This window comes from Octodon degus, unplaced genomic scaffold (assembly GCF_000260255.1).
Source record: "Octodon degus isolate 3935 unplaced genomic scaffold, OctDeg1.0 scaffold00385, whole genome shotgun sequence".
Classification (NCBI taxonomy): Eukaryota; Metazoa; Chordata; class Mammalia; order Rodentia; family Octodontidae; genus Octodon; species Octodon degus.
In genome coordinates, this window is record NW_004524961.1 from 572,880 (window position 1) to 587,548 (window position 14,669).

The 14,669-nt window shown below is 34.5% G+C and overlaps 1 non-coding gene and 1 pseudogene across 1 annotated transcript; both read left to right on the plus strand.

The window, feature by feature from the left end:
• Positions 1-14,669, plus strand: part of LOC105741270 — a 97,415-nt pseudogene that overhangs the window by 67,094 nt on the left and 15,652 nt on the right.
• Positions 1,184-1,317, plus strand: LOC111814633. The gene has a single exon (XR_002819563.1). It is a non-coding gene; the product is annotated as a small nucleolar RNA SNORA40 (small nucleolar RNA).

Genomic DNA, 14,669 nt, shown 5'->3' on the forward strand with positions numbered 1-14,669 from the left:
AAAATGGGGTATACAGATGAATGTCCATTTTGTATCTGTGTATCCAAAGTGGTTGGGATAGATATATAGTTACATTCTGTTAATGAATAGAATTATTTGTTCTAATGGTGTTTGTAAATAGGATCACAAGTCCGCAACTTGTACAGCAATTAACCACTAAGAAGAATATATGCAGTGTATTATTTGTTGAAAAATAAATTTAAAAAAAACAAATGCTTGGGTGTTGATGGCTCCATTTCTCCTGTTGAAGAGTCAGAAGCAGAAGATGAGACAACACATCTTTTTGTGTTGTTTTTTTTGTATTTTAGGGAAGGGTCTATAGGGTGTTTAGTGTCTCACTACTAGATGGAATTCATAGTGATCCACCTGTTTACAGTCTCCCAAAAGCTGGGATTATAGGTGCGTGCCTCCACGCCCAGTTTCATTTGCTGTCTCAGCCTGCCTATGGGGCTGGGCTGGCATGGCAGGCCCAGAGATTGAACCTGAGACAACATATCTTGACCATGATGCATGTGATATCAAATTAGTAGAGGAGAGTTGTTTCATTATAAGTTCTGAAATTCCAAGCATAATGAATGTGTAATAATAAAGTAGCTGCTTTATTTATAAAGAGAGTTTCTAAGGCCAGGAATAATGGACAGAGGGCAGAAAGATCTGAAAATGGTGATAAATATGTGAATGTCAAAGAAGTTTTACAATATACAGAAAGAAGTGGTGTTTTTTTGTTTTCTTTTGTTTTTTTTTTTAGATAGCAAGAAATGACTATAATGAGATTAACAAGGAGATATTTTGAAGTCTTAAACTAAAGAGAAGAATATAAACTAGTACAAGTTTGTGGAAGAAAGTAAAGAAAGAACATTTCAAATTTTCAAACACTAGGGAATAGCTGAGCTACCACTTTTGAGTTCTGCTGTTCTTTATCACTGCTTTTTACTCAGTGAGAGCTCAGATGTCACTGAAACATTTGAAAGAAAACTTTAGTCACTGGCATTCAACCAGCTGCCTACATTCATGCAGTACACTGTTTTTAACCCCAACACAAGGCCCTTGATTTGATTCCTCAGCAGCTCAAAAATAGCTTTGTAGTGTACCTGGTGAATAGTTTTTCTATTTCAACTGTAGTTTTCCTTATGATGGCCATTGTGTAGCTGACTTCTGTTAAGTATGTACTGCATTGTACCATGATACTTGCATGTGTTTTTGTGTTATCTTTTGTGGACTAAAACTTAAATGAAACAGGTGCAAAAAATAAATCCTCTTTTGCAATCCAGAACTCATTGTTTGCTATGAATTTTGATACACAAAAGAAGGAATATTACTACTAGGAGCAGTGGTTATAGACCTGTGATCTTGAGGGTGAGGCAAGAGGAATTAAGTTTGCACTTTACAGTGAGATTGTCTCAAAAAGGAAAGTAAAAATAAAAAATTAATGATTATATAATGCAAATAAATTTGATGCTAATGAGAAAAAAAAAGATTATCTAAGGCATGGTATATTTTGTTTCTTGCTTCAAAACACAGCCATTCTATTTGATGATTTATTTTTTGTTGCTACTGAGAATAGAAATCAGGACCTTGCAAGTATTATATAGAGACTGTGGCACTAAGCCATATCTCCATGCAACTTGGTGATGTTTATGTTTTCAAATATCAATTTTACTAATATATACTCTGTACTTATAATTTCCTTCATTGCACTAATATTAAATTTTAATTGTTTTTGTTTATCTAAAACCTTCAGGGAGATAATTAGGTTGTAAATTTGGGCTTATCCTGTTTTTGATACAGACATTCACAGCTTTAAACTTTCCTATTAGGACTTCATTAATTGTGTCCCATAGTTTGTCCTATGATTTACTGATATTATCATTTGATTCTAGGAACTGGCTTTTTCCCCCTACGATTCCAAGTTTCTCAGAAAGTGTATTGTTAATTTCCATGTAGTGGATTTCTAACTGGTGGTTAACTTATTACACCCAGCTGAATTAAACCAGCATTATGCTCGGTGTGGGAGGCCCACTTGAAGATTGTTGTCAGCAGCATAAGGGAAGGCAGGAGGGGTGTGAATTCAGCAAAATAATCCAATATAGTCCAGCAGTCCATAATAGTAGTGGGTTATTCACAGAACTGGCAATTGTCAGAAGTTGTTGAATTGAGCCTTTTACAGCTCAGCATATTAAAATGGCTTTACTTTTTACACCTCCTTTTTATACTTTTCTACTGGATGGTTAAAACCAAGATAAACCAAGACATATAATAAGAAATGTAACATTTTTATCTAACTATATTGGATTATCTTGTTGCATTCAAGCACCTACAATATTTATATGGCAACGGAATACCCATCTCTGACAAAACTAAAAAAAAAAGGCGGATATAAAGGAAGGACTATTTTGTATCTGTATATACAAAATAATTAGGATAGATATACAGCTACTTTCTCTTAATTCAATGAGAAGAAACATTTATACTAATAGTGTTTGGACAGGGTATCATGTCTGCATCTTGTTCTATGAATAACTACTATGAAGACAAAATATACAATGTATTGGGGCCAGGTAGATGGCTCAGTGGAATAAGCACTTCCCTGGCAAGCACAAAAGCCTGAGTTCAATCCCTGGTTCCGCAATATATATATATATATATATATATATATATTATAATATTATTATTAATTATTGTAACTGTCCTACTAATCTGTTTTGAAACTGTCCCATTAGTATTTGTTTCTCAATAAAATTAATTTTTAAAAAGGCAGAACAAGAGAAGCTGCCAAAACATTTAGGGATACTGTATGAAGAAGCTGTTGGAGGCTGCTAATTCTCTTGGGGTGTTCTGCTGGAAGATCTTGTCATGCTGGCTTTCCTGACAAACTTTGGAGAAGCTTCCGTCCTCATCCACTAGCATATGAGACAATTTTAATTATTTTACCTTTACTTAAGCATGCATTATTGGCTAGTATGTGGTCTATTTTGAAGAACATTCAATTTTCTTTCTGAAAAGATTATCTATTCAGATGTTGTTTAGTGGGACACAGTAGATGAATATTAAGTGCATTTGTATGAAAGTTTGGTTCACGTTCATCATTTGTTGATTTTTATCCAGTGTATTTGTGAGAGTGGTGTATTGAGATCTCCTACTATATTAATGTCTATGCATTTCTCATCTTTTATGGTATGTAGTATTTTTATATAAGATTGCTGGCACTGGTATTTGGTGCATGTATATTTATAATTATCTTTTCCTCATGAATTGTTTCCTAAACCAATTATGTAGTGACCTGCCTTGACTCTTCTGATCAGTATTGGATAAAGTTTGCTTTATCTGAAAATATGTTAACTGTTTCTGCCTGTTGGCATTGCATGGCCTACTGCTTTCTATCTTATGATTTTTGGTTTATGAAGTTCTTTTTTAATTAAATGTGTTTCTTTAATATAACAGACCTAAAGTGATCTTTTTCCATTTGATTCCATTATTCACTTCATGTGTTTTAATTGTAGAACTGAGGACATTTGCATGAAAGTTAATACTGAATGACATTGACTTATTCTTTACATTGCATTATTGTTCCTGTTGCTAATTTGACTCCCCATACTCTTACTATGTAACTGTTCAAGCTGCCTGGTGTGTCCACTGTATTAGTCTTCTTAGAATTGTTGGCCGGGGAGTTAGCTCAGTAGAATAAGTGGCTGCCTCACAAGCACAGGGTCCTGAGTTCAATCGCTGGTACAGGAAAAAAAAAGAATTGTTGGCTTCAGGCTGACCAGATAGTCCAGCAAATTAAATTATCTTTTTAGGAAAATGCAGGGACAAGAGTTTGATTCCCAGCATGGCATGCCAGCCCCGCCCCCAGGGTGCACTGACACGGTGACTGAGACTGGGCTTGGTATCATGAGCCTGTAATCCCAGTGCTTGGGAGGCTGAAAACAGAAAGATCACTAGGAGCCCAATCTGTATAGTGAGACCCTGTAGACCTTGTAGTAAATGCATTTAAAAACAAAAAAGGCAAGAAAGAGTTGTTGGCTTCACTTTAACCTTTTGGGATGTTCCTTGCACTTGCCAAGGAAGCACTTAATTTATTGAGCCATCACACTGGCCACTGAAAATTTCTTGGAATGCTACTTTGGTGGCCATGAATTTCTTAGGGCATTCTTTCTATGGAAAGACCCCATTTCACCATTGCTTTTGAAAGACTGTTTTGCAGGACATATGAATCTGGGTTGGAAGTTCATTCATTTTGGTGTGATTATGTCTTTGATGTTTTGCGGACAGACTTTTGATCATTATCATTTATGATTTTAAATAAAGCACTTTTCTGTATGTTTAATTCTTCAGAGTTGGAAAAGTTTGCACTATTATTTCCACAAACATTTATATGCCACTTTTGCAAGCTTATAATTTTAGCAATTCTAATTAATCTTGCATAGACTTTTTTGAGTCATATAGCAATTATTAGATAAATTTTTCATATTTTCTTTTTGTTTTAAAGGTAGCTATGACAAATTTATCACTAACATGATCCATAATTTCTAGTTCTTATACTTTGCCCTAATCATCATTTGATTTTTATTCAGTGTATTTGTGAGAGTGGTGTATTGGGGTCTCCTACTATAATAATGTCTATGTTATTTCTCATCTTTTATGGTATGTAGTATCTTTTATATAAGATTGCTGACATTAGTCTTTGGTGCATATATGTTTATGTTAGTAAATATCTAACATAAATGTTAGTTATATATCTGCCCATGCTGTCAATGAAATATTTAATCTCATTATTTCTGTGCGATACCATTTCATCAACTCTAATTTTTTGATCTGGGTAGTCTTGTTTTGTATCATTTTGTTTAGCTCAGATATCTATTTTCACTGTCATCCATAAACTCACTTATTTGTACTCTAAGTCCATTACTTGCTCAGCTAAATATTCTCTGAGTTTGTCCAGTACTTTGATCTTTTTCTAATTCCCTGTTTTATTTTAAAGAGGTTGCTATGTGCCTTTTGATTTCCTCCATCATGTTGCACTAATGTCAACATTGTAGCATTTGTGAATTTTTGGTAACATTTTGCTGCCCCATTTCTGTAACTATCTATTTCTATATGCTAATGGTTATAGGTAGAATATACTATAAGGACTTTATTGCTAATATGGAGACCTCCTTTTTAGTGTTTGGTTTTCAACAATGCACTCAGGCTACTATTAACTATAAGCCCTTTTCTCTGTTTGAAAATCCATGGTCGGCAAGATAGTTCAGCAGATTCAATGCCTGCTTAGGAAAGCACAGTTGTTGAGGGATCAATCCCTGGCAGCACATACCATGTCAGCCCTATCCGCAGGCACACTGAAGAACCCAGCAAAATTAACCATCATGGTACACACCTGCCATCCCAGCATTGAGGAGACTGAAACAGAAGGATAACTGAGTCTGAGCTACATAGTGAGACTCTATACCAAATATATTTTAAAAAAGAAAATCCAGCTACCTCCATTAATTTGAGAAGGGATGATGTATCATAATTGTCCTAAGACTCAAGTCTTTGTAAATGTACCACATTATCATTAATGACACAAATGCAACCCAGATATTGGCATACAGAGAAAACCAATTAATAGCAACAACTATGACACCCTGGAAAGAGGAAAAAAATTACTAAGTATAATCACATCAAAGACAAGCTGGAGACATACCGTAAGAACTAGTAAAGTAACAAGACTAAACATAGAAAAGACAAATATTGTTAAAGTATAAACACTATGGCAAACCATGTCATATTGTCACTATAACAATACTTGTATTGTTATATAGTAAATATCCACTAAATGCTACTATACCTCTATTAAGAAAAGAATTCAAAAATAATAGTGATCTAACTACCGAAATATTTATAAAGTGTAACAGTTATACTAGTTACAATAGATGAGTTGGGAATGGGATAATGAAAAAGTTAAATTTGAAAAATTAAATAATGTCAGAAAAGAGAGGAAAGTGAGATATGTTATTCCAATAAGGGGTAAAAAAATTAATAGAATTAGATTGAAACAACCAAGAAAAAAGAAAGAAAGAAAGAAAGAAGAGATGAAAAAGAAATGACAAAAAGTTACAGGAAAGATGAGAAGAAAATACAAAACTTCCAAAACCAGTGAGGAAGAATATACAAAAATATGAATTTAAGAACTTCAATATTATTCCACAAGTGTTTTCTTTTTAGAATACACTACTTTTGAATACATCAAGTCGAGGTTTTCTCCACTTAGGTTTACTGCCTTTAGGTTTGTGAAGTGTCTTTCACCAGAGTCTCCTCTCTCCACATACACCAGGCTGCGGCTAAAATCCAAGGTGATGTATATTCTTGTTCATTTTCATAGATGGCAAAATCAATCAGACCACTGATCTTTGTTCTGGAGGTACACAGTGGTACTGGGATTTAAGCACACCTCTGGACTTAATGTAACCACTTTCAGATCTAGCCACCTCTGAAAGCCACAAACACTGGGATCTGGCTTCTCAGCACAGAATGTAGTACACGTTTCACTTCCTAGCCTGAGTTGAAACTTTTCTGGGGTCAGTGTATAGCCTGCACCATTGCCACAACTGTATATTTTGGTTGTTTCTCCCCTAGTCACTGCAATAAGACAATTTTGTAAACTCTTAAGTGAAGCTTTTTCTGTAATAGTAGTGTGGTTCTGTCTTAAGCAATTAGCTTCTTCTCAAATGTGCCCCTGGTTAAAACCTCTCACATGTGATGAGTGCCTCATCGTGTTTCTCCTCTGACTCTAGCCTTCCATGTGGAAATTGACACTCCATAGTAAAAACCCACACTGTTTTTAGAGCTTGCAATCACTGTGAAAGTTTTGAAGAGCTAGTCTGTTCCATTGTCTCTCCATGGAGCTATTGAGCTGTCAACTCTCTGATCTTAGCTTCTCAATCCAGGAATTTTCCTAATAAATAATCAAATTGGTTAGGTAGCACCTACTGCCCTGTGCTGAGCAGACATACAATGTAGACAGGGTTCACAGTTTGCCAGAGGCTGTTGGCAGAGCATGGAATCCACAAGCATGAAGTTGACCAGTGATGAAAGTGGTACTATTAAGTTTCAGGGTCTGTCTCTGAGCAGTTGCTTTTCCTACATTTTTTTTTCTTATTCTAGAACTGTACTAGTGTTCTGCTATTATTTTTTTTCTTATTTTCCATCTCTGTTCTTTTTATATAGATGAAAGTAAGTGTATTACTATTTGTCTTACAGCTATTCTATTTCACTTTTTTGAGTTTTTAAATGCAAATTTTAATATGCAATAGTAATTGGATGCTCTATGAGTAGTATTTTTCAGGATTTAATTTATTCATACTTAAATATTGGAACATTTGTAGAGTCAGATTTTCTTTAGTGTTGCTTATAGTTATTGTGGAGTGTTCTTAAGTTTCACACACTCTCTTCAGCAAATTCATGCTTTAAATTTTTCATCTTTCAAGTTAGATTTCTTATTTGTCTTGTGGTCAGGAATTATCCATTTGTAATTGTGAATTAAATATAGAATATATATATATATATATATATATATATATATATATATATTAGGATGAACACATTTTAAATTAGCTTGTAGGCTTGCATGAGGAATGTTTTAGTCTGAGATATCTACTCAGCTACTAATTTTTATATTTTCTCCAGACAGTCTTTATCTGAGGATAATTATGAAGCTTCATAACATTTTTGTCTGGTAGAATGGGAAATACATGTAGGAAATCAAAATATATATAATTACATTGTTTCTCTTAATTTCTGCTTACTTCTCATTCCCAATCATGGGGTTTGTATGGAAAATTATCCAAATCGACCTATAATTTTTCCATAATTTGAATTTGTCCTGGACTTTGCCTTCTTTTCTGCTTTACTAATTACCATTGTTTTTATTTTTTTATTAATTTTATTGAGAAACAAATAGCAATGAGGCAGTTTCAAAACGATTAATAGGATAATTCAATATTTAATACATTGCATATTGTTGTTTTCATAGTGTTTATTAATAGTACAAGGTGCAGACATGATATCTTGTCTGAACCCTATGTTTTTTTTGAAGTGGACATAATAAAAAAAAATGAGAATAAAGATGAAAACAAAGCAAGATAAAACAAAAAAAATGGTACAGAATTCAAAAGAAGAAAAAATTAACAATGTTTGTTATATTATGTATTGTTATTATCAATTTTGTTGCTCAGATTAGCAAATATAGGCATATAAAATTGATCAAACAATTAAACATTAACTCTTCCTTTCACTGAAACTTAATTTTTTGCTTGTCCTTTTTACTTTTTATTTTTTAGTTTGTTTTAGAGTATAAAAACAATAGATAAGACATTAGAGATGATACACCTTTTAAAAAAGAAGATTAAGGGTATTCGATCTTGGTTGTTGTATTGAACATTGCTGTCTTCAATGTAGTTGCTGAGATTACAAATATCATCTTATATAATTGGTCAAAGTACAAATTGCAAACATAACCTGCTATCTTCAAAAGACTGATAGAAATTAGTAGTGTAAGGTCTGCAGAGATAGCTCAGCGGTCTAAAGCATCTACCTGGCAAGCACAAGCTCCCAAGTTTGCTCCCTAGCACCACATGCTTTGCTGGCCCTGGAACCCCAGGAGCAGTGTGCAGCACTAAAACTAGGCATGGTGGTATATGATTGCATTCCCAGTACTGGGGAGTCTAAGACAAAAGGATCACTTCAGGATACTGTATCAACAACAAAAATAAATGAATATTTTTTTGAAAAAATTGATAGTACAATCATCTTAGATATATATATATATATATATATATATATATATATATATCTTCCAACCTTTCTTTTTTTGTTATCTTTTCTCCTTTCCTTCATCTTAATTGTTTATTGTTTATGTTCAGCTTCTTTCTGTTCTACTATATCTATTGTACCTTTCAGGTTTCATTAATTCTTTCAGGTTCTTACACTATGTAGACAACACAATGCTTACATATGTGGATCTAATTAAATCACCATTCTTTAAACTGCTTTTGTTGTTTCTAAAAATTCGCGAAGTCTCTTAAACAAGGATGGTCTGCAAACCATATCACTTTGCTTTTCTTCTACCCACAAAACTAATTGTTACTGAATATTTAAAAAGCACTTTACCAGATAATGTTATAAGTACAAAGGAAATAAAATAAAATGATGAGAAGATGAGTACTAAGGATACAATAGATAAACACCTGGCTTTCTAGTAATAATAAGCAAAGCAACAGGAAGTAGGGAGATAGATCTTTCTCACATGAGATCAAGATATGGAGAATGGGAGAGGTAAGGGAAAGTGCATGAAAAAGAGAAGTGTGTTGTTTTATGTGTATATACCAAATCCACAAGGTACGTAAACATTATGTACTGCAAACATATATTAATCAAATTAGAAACAAATCTTTGTAATAAAAAAGATTTAGGAAGGGCTGGTGAGATAGCTAAGTAGACTAAGATCCTGCAGAGGCAAGCTCAGGAACCGGAGTTGGATCACCAGCGCCACATGCTTCAGGTGCCTCACTCACAGGCACTATGAGATGGCAAATGAGTCCAGGCATGGTGGCACATGCCTGTAATCACAGTGTTGGGCAGGCTGAAAACAAGATGAGCACTATGAGTCTGAGCTGAATAATGAGACTCCATACAAAATACATTTAAAGAAGAATAAGGAAGAGCTGGCCAAATAGCTCAACAGATTAAAGCACATGCTTAGAAAGACACAAGGGCTGGGATGTTGATCTCCTGAGCCTGCAGGGCCGACTCCACTCCCAGGGCGAGTTGAGAGGGCGATTGAGACTGGGCATTGTGGTACGAGCCTATAATCCCAGCACTTCAATCTTTAATCTATTTTGACTTTAACTTAGGGCATGATGATAAATCTGGGTGAAGTTTTAGTTCTCGGCATGTAGGGAGCCAGATTTTCCAGCAACATTTCTTAAAGAGGCTATCTTTCTTCCAGTGAAAGATCTAAACATTAAAATAGAAATACTTAATCTCCTGGAAGAGAAAGTAGGAGGAAATCTTCAAGACATAGGGGTAGACAAATAGTTCATGAACAAAAATCAAATTGCACAGGTAATACTTGAAAGAATTAACAACTGGAACTTATTGAGAAGATTTTGTACATCAAAAGAAATTACAAAGTGAAAAGACAACCCACAAATTTGGAAAAAATCTTGACTATAAGCATTAAGACAAAGGACTGCTCTCTAAAATATATAAAGAACTAAACTACATTAGGGCCCAAAGTTTTAAAGACCCAATCCAGAAATGGGCAACTGAGATGAAAACATTTCTAAGAGGATGAAATTAAAGAAGCGAATAAATATATGAAAAAATGCTCCACATCACTGGTCATCCATGAAATGCAAATTAAAACTAAATTGAGATAACATCTCACCCAAGAAAGAATGACTATCATAAAGAAATCATCCAACAACAAATGTTAGAGAGGCTGTGGGGCAAAAGGTACCTTTCTCCACTGCTGGTGGGAATGTAGACTGGTGCAACCTTTATGGAAATCAGTGTGGAGACTCCTTAAAAAACTAGGACTCAACATCCCCTTGAAACCAGCTATCCTCCTATTGGGAATTTTCCCAGAGGAACTGAAAATGTCATATCATAATGATATATGTGTACCTATGTTTATAGCAGCACAATTTGTGATAGTAAAATCTTGGAAACAAACAATATGCCTGTGACCTGAGGAATGGGTGAAAAAGATGTGGTATTTTTATTCAATGGAGTATTGCTCACCTCTAAAGAAAGATAAACTCCAATCCTTCATATTTAAGTGGATGGTACTTGAAGATTATACTCATAAGTGAAATAAAGCAGACACACATGTGTAAATATTGTATAGTCTCCCTAGTATAAGAACTCACAAGAAGAAATAAAAACAGAAAGGTATAACACAATTAAAAGGAAAGGAAGCACTTGAGGATTAGACAAAGAGAGGGCAAGGAAAAAAACTAGGAAAGATGACAGGGACAAAGCCATGAATTTATATATACAAGATGGGTAAGGCAATGATCCCGAGAATCTTCAGCAGGTTTTTGAAACTAGTAGTTAGTTGGTAGGATTCTCACACTCACTAACTATATATGCTGTCCTGTGAACTACGCAGCTACACTGAAGACTGCAATGTGTAATAGTAGGGTCATGCTTGGAATGCCTGTCATTCTGGTCTTCTAAATATATACTGCTTGTCATGACATACCAATTACTGCTATACTGTTTCTCAAGTAATTTTTTTAAATGGTAATAAATGAAAAAAAGAGACAAGAATAAAAATGTCACAGGACTGTCCTGCTACAATGCAGGTAGGGTTAGATTTTTAAACTTCTGTGTAAAAATATGTAATTGTTAATTTCTGTTTTTGTAAACATTGTTTTATATTTTTAATTAATTTTTTCTTCACATTCTGCAGGAACTATAAGGTTAACATATCAATATTTGATGGAAAATACCTGTTCCATGTTATGCCTGCGATATTTGATATTCAGCCAGATAGTGAGATTAAGCTCAACTGTCTATGTTGTAGGGTGATAACAAAAATCTTCTCTTGTGGAGGGTTAACAACCTAAGTTTGCAGACGAAAAATTAGAGAGAAAGCAGGGCTACAAGGAAAGCCAACATTTTGGCCCTAGCCTTTCAAGGTCAGTGAAGACTCAGGACATAGGAGATCCTGCACTGTAACATTCTGTAACTAAGTTGTGTCCCAATTTTTCTGATCAAAGACATTATGGGGCCACAGAGGAAAGTGATTGATGATGTAAAGTGTGCCTCAGGAGAGTCACATGGAGAGAAAACATTCTCTCAGGCCTTTATAGAGAGCAAATTGGTCAAGCAATGGTCGTGACTCATCCACATCGCTGACACTGACAAAGGATATACAAACTCAAAGTTTCAGAATAAATCCTGAAGGGATTTGACTGACTTTATCAGATACAAAAGCTACATTTCTTGTTATATAGGTCTTGCTTTATCTTTGTCTTAACCATTCAGCAGAAAAGTATAAAAATGAACTATAAAATGTAAAGCCATAGTAATATGCTGAGGTTTGAAAGGTTCAAGTCAACAATTTCTCTAATTGCCAGTCTTACGGGAAACCCACTACTATAATGAAGTACTGGACTGTATTGGAATATTTTGCTGAATTCACACATTTATAATATTTAAATGACAATGGAATACCCTTCTCTAAGAAAACTAAACATAAAAGGGAAATACAAATAAACAACCATTTTTTATCTGCATATTCAAAAGATTTATGCTAGAGATACAGCTACATTCTCTGAATTCAATGAATAGAAAGATTTGTTCTAATAGTGTTTGTGAACAGGATATTATGTGTACATCTTGTACAATGAATAACCACTAAGACAACAGTATGCAATGTATTAAGTATTGAATCTGTCCTACTAATATGTTATGAAACTGTCTCATTGGTATTTGTTTCTCAATAAAATAATTAAAAAATAAGAAAAATCCCAGCACTTTGAGGCTATAAACAAGAGGATCACTATGAGTCTGATCTGTGCAGTGAGACCCTGTAGGCCCTGCCCTAAAATACAAAAAAAAATGAATAAGGCAATGAATCGATGAAATAATACTATAAAGTATAATGATCTTTGAAAAAATTAAAGTTCAATCCCTGGTTCCGCACAAAAAACAGAAAAGAAAAAAAAAAGTTAAACATAATATAATACAGGTTTGAGACACAGATCTGCTTTAGATAAAATGGTCAGTGGAAGTGATTGATTTCATTGCAAAATTTTTGGTTGCTAAATTGTGAATTAGCTTTGATTTGAGCAAATGTCAAATTTATGAAGATTCCATTTGGAGAAAAATCTAAGAAATGACATTTCAGATATAGGGACCTGCAATGTCTCTTTAATGCACTGGTAAGTTCAGATTAAAAAAAAGATGAAAATAGTAGGTAGATTGGAGAAGGAGTCATTGGCTATTGAAGCTGAGTTTGAATGTGAAATTCTCTGGCCCTAGCTTGCCAAAGTCTTGGAGTTATAGGTGTTCAGCACCAGACCCTGTTAGAACTTGCATTATTTGTAAATATACTGGAAAATGATTGGACAATTTTTGGGGGGAGTGTGAAACAACTTGAATTTTGGTTTATATTTTCTTTTATTTTAATGGCAAGATGGTATAATGTAGTCATTGATAGGATAGGCTTTACAACCATATTGCTGTCTCTGTCATGAATAAGTTGTGAAACCTTAGGCAAGACAATTTACTTCTCTATGCATCAGCTATGTCCACTATAAAACAGAGATGATAATGGCATCTATCTGATTGAACTCTTGTGAAAATAAATATAATTGAGCTATGTAAAATATTTAGAATATTGTCTCTTTCTTAGGAAGCATTGTAGAAGGGTTAGATATTATTGATAATAATTAATATGTCATTTGTAGGATTAAGTGAAGATAAATATATAATCAATCTTTTCTCTAGAGTAAGAATTATAAACATATGATTTGTTGAAATAAGTTAGAATTTTTACAGATAGCTAAGGAAAGATACCAGTTGACTGTAACATGCCATTATGTATCACAGAAATTAACAGAAAATGTGATTGACATTTCTTCTATTCATTTTTGTTTTTCAGTAGTGGGGTGCAAACCTAGCAGCACTCTATGACTGAGCTACATCCTCAGATACTGTTATTATTTTTAAAATTTTGAGACATGCTTTTGCTAAATTGCCTAAGCTGGCTTCTAACTTGCTGTCTCCTTGCCGAAGCCTACCCAGTAGCTAGAATTACAGCTTCATTCAGCTACTGAGATATTCTGTTTGTCTAAGTGTAATTTCTTCTTCTTTTTAGTAAAAGAAAGATGTGGTATTTGTTTCATGGTATCTAATAAACTGTTATTCCAAATAATACATATGATTTTAACAATCGAATATCATAATCATAATAAAGATAATTATGTTTAGCCCAATTATCCCTACTCTTCTTCCTCGGAGTGAATGATTTCTTTTTCTTTCATTTTCTCTCTTTTTTTTTTTTTTGGTGGAACCAGGGATTGAACTCAGGCCCTTGAGCTTTCCAGGCAAGCACTAATTCTACTGATCTATCTCCTCAGCCCCTTCTGAGTTTTTTTTTTTAAATGTATTTAGTACAGGGTCTACAGGGTCTCACCACACAGATTGGACTCATAGTAATTTCCTGTTTTCAGCCTCCCAAGCACTAGGATTACAGGAACGTGCCACCATACCCAGTCTCAATCCCAGTCTCAGCATGCTCTGGGAGCTGGTTTGCCTGCCCAGGGATTGAAAGTCTACCCCGTGCATCTGCCTAAGCAGGTGCTTTAATCCACTGAGGTATTTGGCAGGCTTTTTATGTCAACTAACTTTCTATAAAAAGACAATTGACGGGCCAGCCAAGTAGCTCAGTAGATTAAAATGCCTGCAAGCAGGTGCAGGGGCCAGGGTTTGATCTCTGGGCCTGCCCTGCTGGACCCATCCCCAGGGTGTGCTGAGATGGCAGTTGAGACTGGGTATGGTGGTGCATGCCTGTACTCCCAGCTCTTGGGAGACTGTAAACAGGTTGATCATTATGAGTTCAATCTAGTAGTGAGACCCTGGACACCCTGTAGACCCTTCCTTAAAAATACAAA